Source organism: Octodon degus, unplaced genomic scaffold (genome assembly GCF_000260255.1).
Source record: "Octodon degus isolate 3935 unplaced genomic scaffold, OctDeg1.0 scaffold00456, whole genome shotgun sequence".
Taxonomy (NCBI): domain Eukaryota; kingdom Metazoa; phylum Chordata; class Mammalia; order Rodentia; family Octodontidae; genus Octodon; species Octodon degus.
Window position 1 is genome coordinate 271,034 of NW_004525032.1, and position 10,238 is coordinate 281,271.

At 44.6% G+C, this 10,238-nt stretch overlaps 1 long non-coding RNA gene across 1 annotated transcript in view; it reads right to left on the minus strand.

The window, feature by feature from the left end:
- Positions 1-2,069: 2,069 nt before the first annotated feature.
- The window catches only part of LOC111814729, a 16,215-nt gene continuing 8,046 nt past the window's right edge, over positions 2,070-10,238 (minus strand). The window contains exon 3 of the long non-coding RNA XR_002819636.1: positions 2,070-2,082. This is a non-coding gene — a long non-coding RNA (uncharacterized LOC111814729). The remainder of the gene's footprint in view (positions 2,083-10,238) is intronic.

A 10,238-nucleotide genomic window follows, 5' to 3' on the forward strand; every position in this document is an offset into this window, starting at 1 on the left:
TCTCCTTAGGCACACTCTACATCATCGATCACTTTCCTCTTTGGCCCCATAATCTCCTTGATCACAAAATTTGGGACGCTACAGAGTTACATGATGTTACAGTACAAGTTCTCATATGTCTTGACTGTTAATTGACCTTGGAAGGCTAGGGCCAAAATTTGGCTTTCCTAACAGCCCTCCTTTTTCTCTAATTTTGGTCTGCGAACATTGGTTGTTAACCATTCAGAAGAGAAGCTTATTGTGTTACCATACAACCTAGGCTGTTAAGTTTAACCTCACTATCTTTCTGAATATCAAACATCTTAGGCATAACATGGAACAGGTAATTTTCATCAAGTATTGATATGTTGAACTTTAAGTCCCTGCACAATATGATTAAAAAACATTTACAATTAGAATGTATTTTGTAAATAGGCATAAAGAATTATATAATTCTTATGTTTACACATAAGCATGCCGGACATCTTTGACAGACACGTTTTTTATGTTGAAGCCCACATTGTCCCCAGGAAGAGCTTAGCTCAAATCTTCATGGTGCATTTCAACAGACTTGACTTCAGTTGTGATGTTGACTGGAAAGAAGTCATGCTAGATTTAAGAATAGCATTCTCCACTCAGTCCACAGGGACAGTACCAATACCACCAATTTTGTAGATATCCTGGAGGGGCAGCCACAAAGGCTTGTCAGTTCGGCAAGTGGGTAGGATTCAATCCAAAGCTTTAAGCTGTGTGATTCCACTCTCCTTGCCATCTTTAAGAGCGACCTTCCATCCTTTGAACCAAGGCATATTCACACTTGGCTCCAGTATGTCAACATTCCAACCAGAAATTGGCCCAAAACTATAGTGTCAGGTTTGTAGCCCATTTTCTTAATGTAGGTGCTGACTTCCTTAACAATTTCCTCATATCTCTTCTGGCTGTGGGGTGGCTCCATGGAATCCACTTTGTTAATTCAAACAATAAGTTGTTTCACACCCAGTGTGTAAGCCAGAAGGGCATGATCATGGGTCTGCCTGTTCTTGGAGACATCCGATGCAAATACACCAACACCAGCAGCAACAATCAGGACAGCACAGTAAGCCTGAGATGTATCTGTAATCATGTTTTTGAGGAAGTCTCTGTGTCCAGGGACATCAATGATGGTCACATAATACTTGCTGGTCTCAAATTTCTGCAGAGAGATGCCAATGGTGATATCACGCTCACACTCGGCTTTCAACTTGTCAAGACCCAGGCATCCTTGCAGGAACCCTTCCTCACTTCAGCAGCCTCCTTCTCAAACTTTTCAGTGGTTCTTATTGCAATACCACTGCATTTATAGACCACATGGCCAGTGGTGGTGGGCTTGCTGGAGTCCACATGTCCAATGATGATGATATTAATGTGAGTGTTTTCCTTTCCCATGTTGGTTTTGATTTACTGGTAGTTTTCACTACACCTGTGCTCTCAGAGCAAACCTGTTGTAAAAATGTCTACTGTTATCTTTGTCCTTTCATTTTTCCATGAAATGATTTTTCCTAGTAGAATATTTTAAGTCAGATTTTAATATGAAGCTGTACATTCAAAAGGGAACTATATAAGAAAGAAAATGATAAAACTTAAAACATGAAGCTTCTAATTAAGAAGAAACTGCTAATTTTGGGGAGGAGATGGTCAATTCCTTCAAGACACTTTTGAGTACCTTTGTTTGCAAAGGAGAATGTTTTGTCTATAAATACAGATAAAGTTGAAAGAGAAGATGAAACATGTAGAGACTTATCCACATGGCGTAATTGTTGCAGAATTTTTAAGAGGTTCAAGGAAACCCTGCGAAACAGGAGGACCCCATTAGGTGCACACCATTCAGCTGGACTTTGGCCTAAAGCCTGAGTGCAGGACCAGGGCAAGGCTCCAGGTTTACACATAGAGCAGGTGCTTCTTTTAGTTGTTGTTGTTCACTAGCACAGAAACATCTGAGGCTGCATAGAGATGAAGATACTCCTGTAGTAAAAGTTTAATTCCTTAGAAACTTTTCAACCTTTGGGGACAGGAGGAAGTCATAAACCTGGACGTTGCTGATGGCATCCGGAGTTACATACAGGACTCTTTCCTCAGAACCATTACGATCATTCTTATCAGGGACAGGCCTGAGGTCAGCCTTTGAGATAACAGATCTTGTTGGGCACAGGCTGCTACAGGACTCCATTGGGCAGGCACAAGTGTTAATCTTAAGTGTACCCTTGCACAAGCAGGTACTTGTGGGCAGGTGGGGAGTTCTCCGGAAAATTTGCTCAGGGTTGGTTTTCTTCTGAGCTGTGCTTTATTTAAGGAGTTCACATGTGCTAAGAGGCAGGATTCTGTTTTGTGGGCTTGCTACCTGGCCAAGCAGTGCTGCTCAGCTTTGCAAAGCACAACAGAAGGATTCCTCAGGCCTTCAGAGCTTAGGAGGAACCCAGCACCAATACCTCATATGAGGGAAAACCTGAGGGGTAAGTGGGATAAAGGAGATGGCTGGGAGCAGGTGGTCAGAGGTGAAGGGAAACATCTCAGGAGGGAAAAGGTAAAGAACAAGGTTTATAATGTAAGGGCTATTGCATGCAGGAGCACAGATTGGAGGGGGAATGGGGAATGCCGGGCACAGGAGAGGGCGGCTTGCCTCACATTGTTTTCACTGGAATTTGAGACTATGTGAGTGAAATTTTTAAAATAGTTATGAAATCTGTAATGAAAAACGAAAACATAGTCATGACTAGTGACATTACCCTTATTGTTTCTACTGTTCCCATGATCTTCTCTTTTCCTATGCAGAAAAGATGGTGCGGGTCATGGCACTTCCTCTGCTGTTGCTCTTGGGCCTTTTGGGGCTACTGTGTCCTCTGTGGGCTATTCCTCCAGGTCGCACCCCATTTCAGTGGTTTAAAATTCAGCACATCCAGCCAAAGACTCTTCGGTGTGACCAGGCAATGATTGCAGTCAACAGACCTAACAAGGTGTGTAAGCCTACAAACACCTTTCTGCACGACACTGTCCAGCATGTGATTGATGTCTGTAAACAGCACAACAGGATCTGCAAAGATGGTATAGCAACGAACTGCTACAAAAGTGTGCGTCGTGTGAGCATGACTGACTGCCAGCTCCTTGGAAAAACCCAGTTTCCTAATTGCCACTATGCAGATCGCCCCAAATACAAAAAATTCATTGTGGCGTGTGACCGACCTAAGCACAGTGACCCTCAAGATCCCCTAGTTCCTGTGCATTTCGATGAAATTGTCATTTAAAGTTTTTTCTGCTTTTTTCTTTTCCTTCATCATCTTCATTTTTTCTTTTCTTGTTTCCACAAAAGAAAGAGTGGAGGTGCTGGAATAGTTAGTGGGCCGAGGATACTGCTGCTGACCTGGGACTGAATATATGAATGAATAATTATTCTGTGCTTAGAAATCTGTCTGTGTTGGAGCAAGGCAATGTGGAATGGTGGAAAGTTCTAGGCCATTGTCATTTTGCCAGCCTCAGTGCACTGCATTCACAGCAATAAAGACCCTACTGCATCTGAGTGAGTGTGAGTGTGTTTTTATCACCTCTCCAATCACTTCCCGCTGGTATGCTGAGTGTCTTTTCCCATGGGTTCTTATACTGTTATTTCATAGATCTGATAGATCGATTCCTGAGTCTTGTATATGTCAAGCAGGGAATCATAAGGAAGTGAAATAGAGTGTTTCATTTTCCTGGAGTTCAATACAAGGTGGTTGGATTTAAAATCTGGCAGTTCTTGCAGGTAATCTCTGGAGAGTCTAACTGGAGGACTTCAAATTTCAATACTCATCCTCCAGTAAGCACCCGCTGTGCTTTGTTTTCAAGAATGCTCTGAAACTCCAGTGGTTTTGTGCTGGAGGTAATTTGGTGAGCTTGCCAAGCAGGAGTGCTGCAGCAGCCACACCCCATATGCCACATGATGCAGAGTCTAATTGTTTAAAGATGTAAACTACAAGTTAGCATTGAGGCGGTGAGTAAGGACCCCCAGTGCTATGCCCTGTCTTCCAGCTACATATAGGTGAAATGGCTTACCTACACCAGGAATTCCTGAAAGGCAGGCACATAGATGACCAGTTCAATCTAAGAATTAACAAATTAGGTAATAGGCCCGTGTGTGGACTCACACAGAGGGGGAGTTATAAGTCCAAATTTTTTCTTTCTTTCTTTGTTTTTTTTCAGAACCAGAGATTGAACTCAGACCCCTGTGTTTTCCAGGCAAGCGCTTATTCTACTGAGCCATCTCCCCAGCCCGCATGTGTCCCAGTTTTCAGCATGCAGCTCTCTGTATCAATGCTCTGGGCTGCCTTTGACTGTGGTGGCTCTAGGCCTAAAAGCACATCCTTTATTTCATGGATAAGAGCTCATTTCCTGAGCTTCTAATGCATTCAAAATATTTTCCTTCTGGTGAAGTATTTGAGGCTTTTATAGGGACACTCAGTATGCTGTAGCCCCCAAGAATTGAAAATCAAGAACTATGTTCACAGAATTCAGGTTTGTAGAGCCCCAGATAATATCCTCTAAATACAGAAATGGTGTTCCATTTTGAAAGTTAAAAGCCTTGAATGTTTACACCAGTGTGTTAAGGTCAGTGGGGGCTCTCTCTGAAATGTTGAGGCACCAGGGCTGAGGTGTGGAGGGCAGTCTGCACAGGATCAGAATCAACCAATTTCAAAGCACACAGATATTGTTAGTGGGCCATAAGGAGAGGCAGAAGAAGGCTTCCTTAGATATAGAAATCATAGGCCATGTGGTTCCACCAGGTATTTGGTTTAAGATAGCATCGGGTTTAGGACCTGTAGGATGAGCAGAATCCTGGCTTCAGCCCAGGCCTGGCAATGACACAACTGCTGGCAGCCCCTCTTTGGTTTTGCACCAGAATGGTGAGTGCTGCACTGGCCCTGCAATCGACCATGAACTGCTTTAAGAAATTTAGAAATTAGGGGCCAGGGAGATGGCTCAGTAGGAAAAGCACTTGACTGGCAAACACAAGGATCTGAGTTCAATCCCCAGTTCTATAGTGTAGCAGAATATTGGACATGCCTTATTCCCTGCACTCCCTATTCCAGTATCCAAGGTTTCCAAGTCCATTGCAAACATCTGGTCCCCTACTGTTTCTCTTTGCATGTGCAGTTTGGGTATTCTCTGAGCAGCAGGATTTCATTTTCTAATAATAAAGCAATTAATTGTGTCTATTCTCACTGTATTCTTTTCCCTGGGTCTTCGGAGTGGCCTCTATTTTGTGCCTGTTGCTCACTAACCAAACAGCCACATTGAAAAGTTGATTAACAAGGGTCTGTATGAAGACACAGGAGCTGCTTCTGAATTTTCTTATATACGTCCGGTGGAGGACAGCCTCACACAGTGTGTAGCCAATAACCTTATCCCTCCTCACAGTGTCCGTATTAATAAATTTACGGAATATTCCAGGAGCTATCTCAGAAACAAGGCAGCTTTTCCTGCCTCATCATGAGTGATTTCTGTAAACTTTCATAATTTACTGGCTTACTTGTACATTTTCTTATTCCCACTAAAAGGTATGTAAGCACCTCCTTGTGCTTCTCTAAACTTCACTTGAGTCTGATTTTGTCAATGAGGATCCTGCTGGGGCACAGCAGCTCTGCCCAGGGCCTTACTGTGACCTCAGGCAAGTTCTGTCACCAGCCTTAGCTTGGGGTCCTGCCCAGGCATGAATTTTTTCTGCAGGGGAGCAACAGGTAGAAAATGATACTCAGAGATCATTTTCAGATGCCCAGTCAGACCTTAAGCTAGAGTCCGAGTGGACTCTCATCCATGAAGTTGCTCTTTCTTTTCCAAAGTGATGCAGTTTATGGTAACACTGAGCCATGTCATTTGTGAGACACAATCTTATACTCTCAAATCACCTGGTACCCGCTGAGACTCCTGGAAGCTGCGCATATTAGGAGGCTGTGAGCCAGTTGGAGGGGAAGGGATGCTGCTACCTGTTACAGCTATAGAGTTGAGTCCTGCGCAAATGGGGTTAGGGAGGCTCATCAGGAGGTGGAAGGGAGGTTGTGGCTCTCAGCAGAGAGGCTGATCTGAGGCCTAAGCCTGCCTCAGGGGTCTCTGAGGCCTCTATGGGGTGCAGGATCTGTGGTGCCTTGTGGGGGGCACTGACGCACTCATCACTGACAGGATCTGTTTCTGTGGTGACTGGTTCTGTGGCCACGGGGGCAGAGCAGAAGGCACAGAGCCACCCTGGGGAGGAAGCTTTAATTCAGAGCTCTGAGTAGCTCAAGGGTCCTCAGTCCCTTAGTCAACATCTCCCCATTATAGGTGTGTTAGTGTGGGGGGTGATAGAACACTCCTGCTATATTTTCCCTTATTTGGGCAAGAAGTGCTGCAGCACCAATCCCCGCTTGCCTTGACATCTTCCTGTGGTCCTGGACCTCCACTACCAATCCATAACTAGTCCCACCCAACTACTTCCACTATACGGCTATTTAGACCCTGTTCACTTCCTCAATAAATGAGAGTTGATCAGAAAGCCTGTCTTGTCTCCGTCTCTTGTGTCTCTTGCCCTGTCTTTTTCATCCCCGTTCCTCCTCCAGGTCATTACCCCACGTTTTGACTCGCGGGCCGAGTCAGGTGGCGCCCGACGTGGAGACTTGGCAAGGAGGATTTAATGAGGGAGCTGTTCGAGAGCGCCAGCTACAAAGCAGATAGTGAAAGTAAATTCTGAGGCCAACACCGCGCGAGTGCCTGCCGCGCCGCTCGAGCCACGGTGAGTGAACAGCAACCACCTCCCCCTTCTCCGGCATGGGTCACGCATTAAGTGAGCATGAACTCTTTGTGGAAAGCCACAGTAAGGCACTCAAGGCACGAGGGATTAAGGTAAAGAAAAAGGAATTATTACAGTATTTTAAGTTTATTCATGAGGTTTGCCCATGGTTTCCTTTGGAGGGCACAATAGATTCAAAAAATGGAAATGAGTGGGTGATGCATTACAAGATTATTATAGAGTCTTTGGTCCTGAAAAGGTCGCAATCACAGCATTTTCATACTGGGGCTTGATTGATGAGATTCTTACGCAGCGACATAGAGACCCTTTGGTCGGAGAAATGATTACCCATGGAGAAACTGTCCTGTGTAACTCCAATAGGCCCACTCTGGCCCCTTCCCAGGCTGGTCTAGATGTCTCCTCTCTCCACGGTGAGGAGGCAAATAAAGTGTTAACTAAACCCCAAGATAATGAGCAGCTGCCACCTTCCCCTAATGAGCAGCTGCCACCTCCCCCTTCTGAGCTTTTGCCTCCTCTGAGGCTCCTCTCCTGACCCATTATAAATCTTTGTATCCCGATCTTACTACTTTACAAGAGGTCAATTGGGAAGACTAGCCGGAGAGGCTTCCAAATACCGTCCTGACCCTGTTGCAGCACCAGTTGCTACAAAACCGCCTCCTGATAATAATGAACTGTCCACATTTGCTCCTCAATCTTCCAATGTGCTTTTGGACCTGGAAAATCGACTGTTTGAGAGGCTTATATTACATTTACAATCTTTGCAACCTGATCAGACATGTGGCACCCCTAAGATGGCGCCTGGGCTCAGTAGGCCCCTGCCCAAAATGGCACCTGAACATGATAAGCTTCTACCCAAAATGGCATTTCCGGTTTCAGAAATGATGGCCCCCAGCCAAAATGGGGCCAAGTCTCGGGCTGTTAGAGCCCATGCCCCTTTTGCTGTAAATGTATTAAAAGAACTAAAAACCACAGTTGCTCAATATGGCCCTACCACAGCTTATACCATCGCTGTCCTCGATTCTATGACTCAGGGCTGGACTACTCCAAAGGACTGGCTAGACCTAGCTAGAGCAACTCTTTTGGGGGGAAATTACCTTTTATGGAAATCTAACTTTTTTAACAATGTAAAATTATGGCAAAAAATAATGCCGATAATGGCTATCCTTGGACTTTTGCCATGCTTACCGGCACAGGTGACTATTCCACTAAAAAAGCTCAGATGCGCTATGATGCTGGTCTTTTTGCTCAAATTAATTTGGCCGAGACTAGAGCATAAAAAAATTTCCCTGTAAAAGGGGAGGCAACTTCCCCATTTACAAAAATTCAACAAAAACCAAAAGAGCCCTTTTCAGATTTTGTGAATCGCCTTTTACAGGCCGCTGAGCACCTTTTTGGCAATGCCGATACAGCCTCCGACATTGTTAAACAACTTGCTTTTAAAAATGCCAACTCATCCTGCCAGGCCATGATTAAACCTCACAGAAAAAAGACCAATTTGTCCAGTTACATACGTTTATGTACAGACATTGGACCTTCCTATCATCAAGGCTTGGCTATGGCTGTGGCTCTACAGGGCTGTACAGTTGACCAACTCCTTCACCGCCAGAGGCAGAATAACAACTGCTTTACTTGTGGTCAGCCTGGTCATATAACAAAAAAATTTAAAGGAGGAAATAACAAAACCCAAGCTCAAGTAAAAAGGCCTGGGTTACGCCCCAGATGTAAATGAGGGGAGCATTGGGCTAGAGAATGTAGACCCAAAAGAGACATATATGGAAACCCTCTGCTCCCACAGCAGCCAGGAAACGGGATGCAGGGCCAGCTCCAGGCCCCCACACCCAAGCAATTTCTTGGGATGACAGGATTTGTGCCAGCAAAAAACAATCCATTTCAAACCTCATCAGGGCAACCCGAGGAAGCGCAGGACTGGACCTCAGTTCCACCTCCAACACAATACTAACCCCTGACATGGGAACCTAACTCATTCCCACTGGAGTTTTTGGCCCCCCACCTCAGGGTATGTTTGGCCTTATCATAGGGCATAGTAGTTGTACTCTTGAGGGACTTTATGTCTCCCCTGGAGTTGTGGACAATGATTATAATGGTGAGATTAAGGTCATGATCTCCTCACCCAACAATGTCATGCCCATCAAAGCAGGTCAACATTTTGCTCAGTTGTTGTTGCCACTGGTGTCTACCACCAACCAGTCAATCTCTACCCACAGGGATAACAGGGAGTCTGGGTCCTCAGATGTTTATTGGGCACAATGTTTCTAGTCAAAATCCACACATGACCTTATGGTTAAACGGCAAGAGTTTTTCAGGACTTATTGATACAGATGCTGATGTCACAATTATTAGGAAAGAGGATTGGCCTACTAATTGGCCCTTGACTGCCACCCTAACACATTTACAAGGCATTGGTCAATCAGAGTCTTGAAAAAAGTTCACAGATGTTGACCTAAAAAGATCAAAAAGGTAACCAAAGTAGCATACAGCCATATGTGATGGCAAATCTGCCACTTAATTTATGGGACAGGAACCTTCTGTCACAATTGGGATTGATCATGGGCAGCCCCAACACTATAGTTACAGCCCAGATGCTCAATAGTGGTTTCTCCCCAGGACAAGGTCTTGGAAGATCAGACACAGGCATCAAAACTCCTATTGCTCCTGTCCCTAAATTAACCAGAGCAGGATTAGGCCATTTTCCAATAGAGGTCATTGATTCTCCTGTGACTCATGCAGAAAAAAATCACCTGGCTTTCCAATCAACCTGTGTGGGTCAATCAATGGCCCCTTCCAACCTCAAAACTAATAGTGGTCCAACAGCTGGTGCAGGAACAGCTTGCCACTGGCCATATTATCCCCAGCAATTCTCCATGGAATACACCTATTTTTGCCATAAAAAAAAAATCAGGTAAATGGCGCCTGTTACAAGATCTTAGAGCCATTAATAAGACCATGGCCCCTATGGGGGCTCTTCAACCAGGTCTCCTGTCCCCAGTTGCTATATCATTACATTATTTTAAGATTATTATAGATTTAAAAGACTGTTTCTTCACAATTCCTTTGTACCCAGAAGATCAAGAACGCTTTGCCTTTAGCTTACCTGCTCTTAATTTTAAAGCACCCATACAGAGATTTCAATGGTGTGTCTTGCCACAAGGGATGACAAATAGTCCTACTTTGTGCCAATCCTTTGTAGCCTCGGCCTTACAATCGGTCAGGGATCATTGGCCACACATGTACATTATCCACTATATGGACGATGTTCTGGTCTCAGGACTCAAAGCAGATGAAACCTTGGGATGCTACCAAGAACTCCAGACAGCCTTAGGTGAGAAAGGACTCCAAATCACCCCGGATAAAATACAATTGACAGATCCTTATACTTTCCTAAGTTTCCAAATAAAAGGTTCCCAGGTCTTCTCTCAGAGACCCCAATTGAGGCTTGATGATCTTAAAA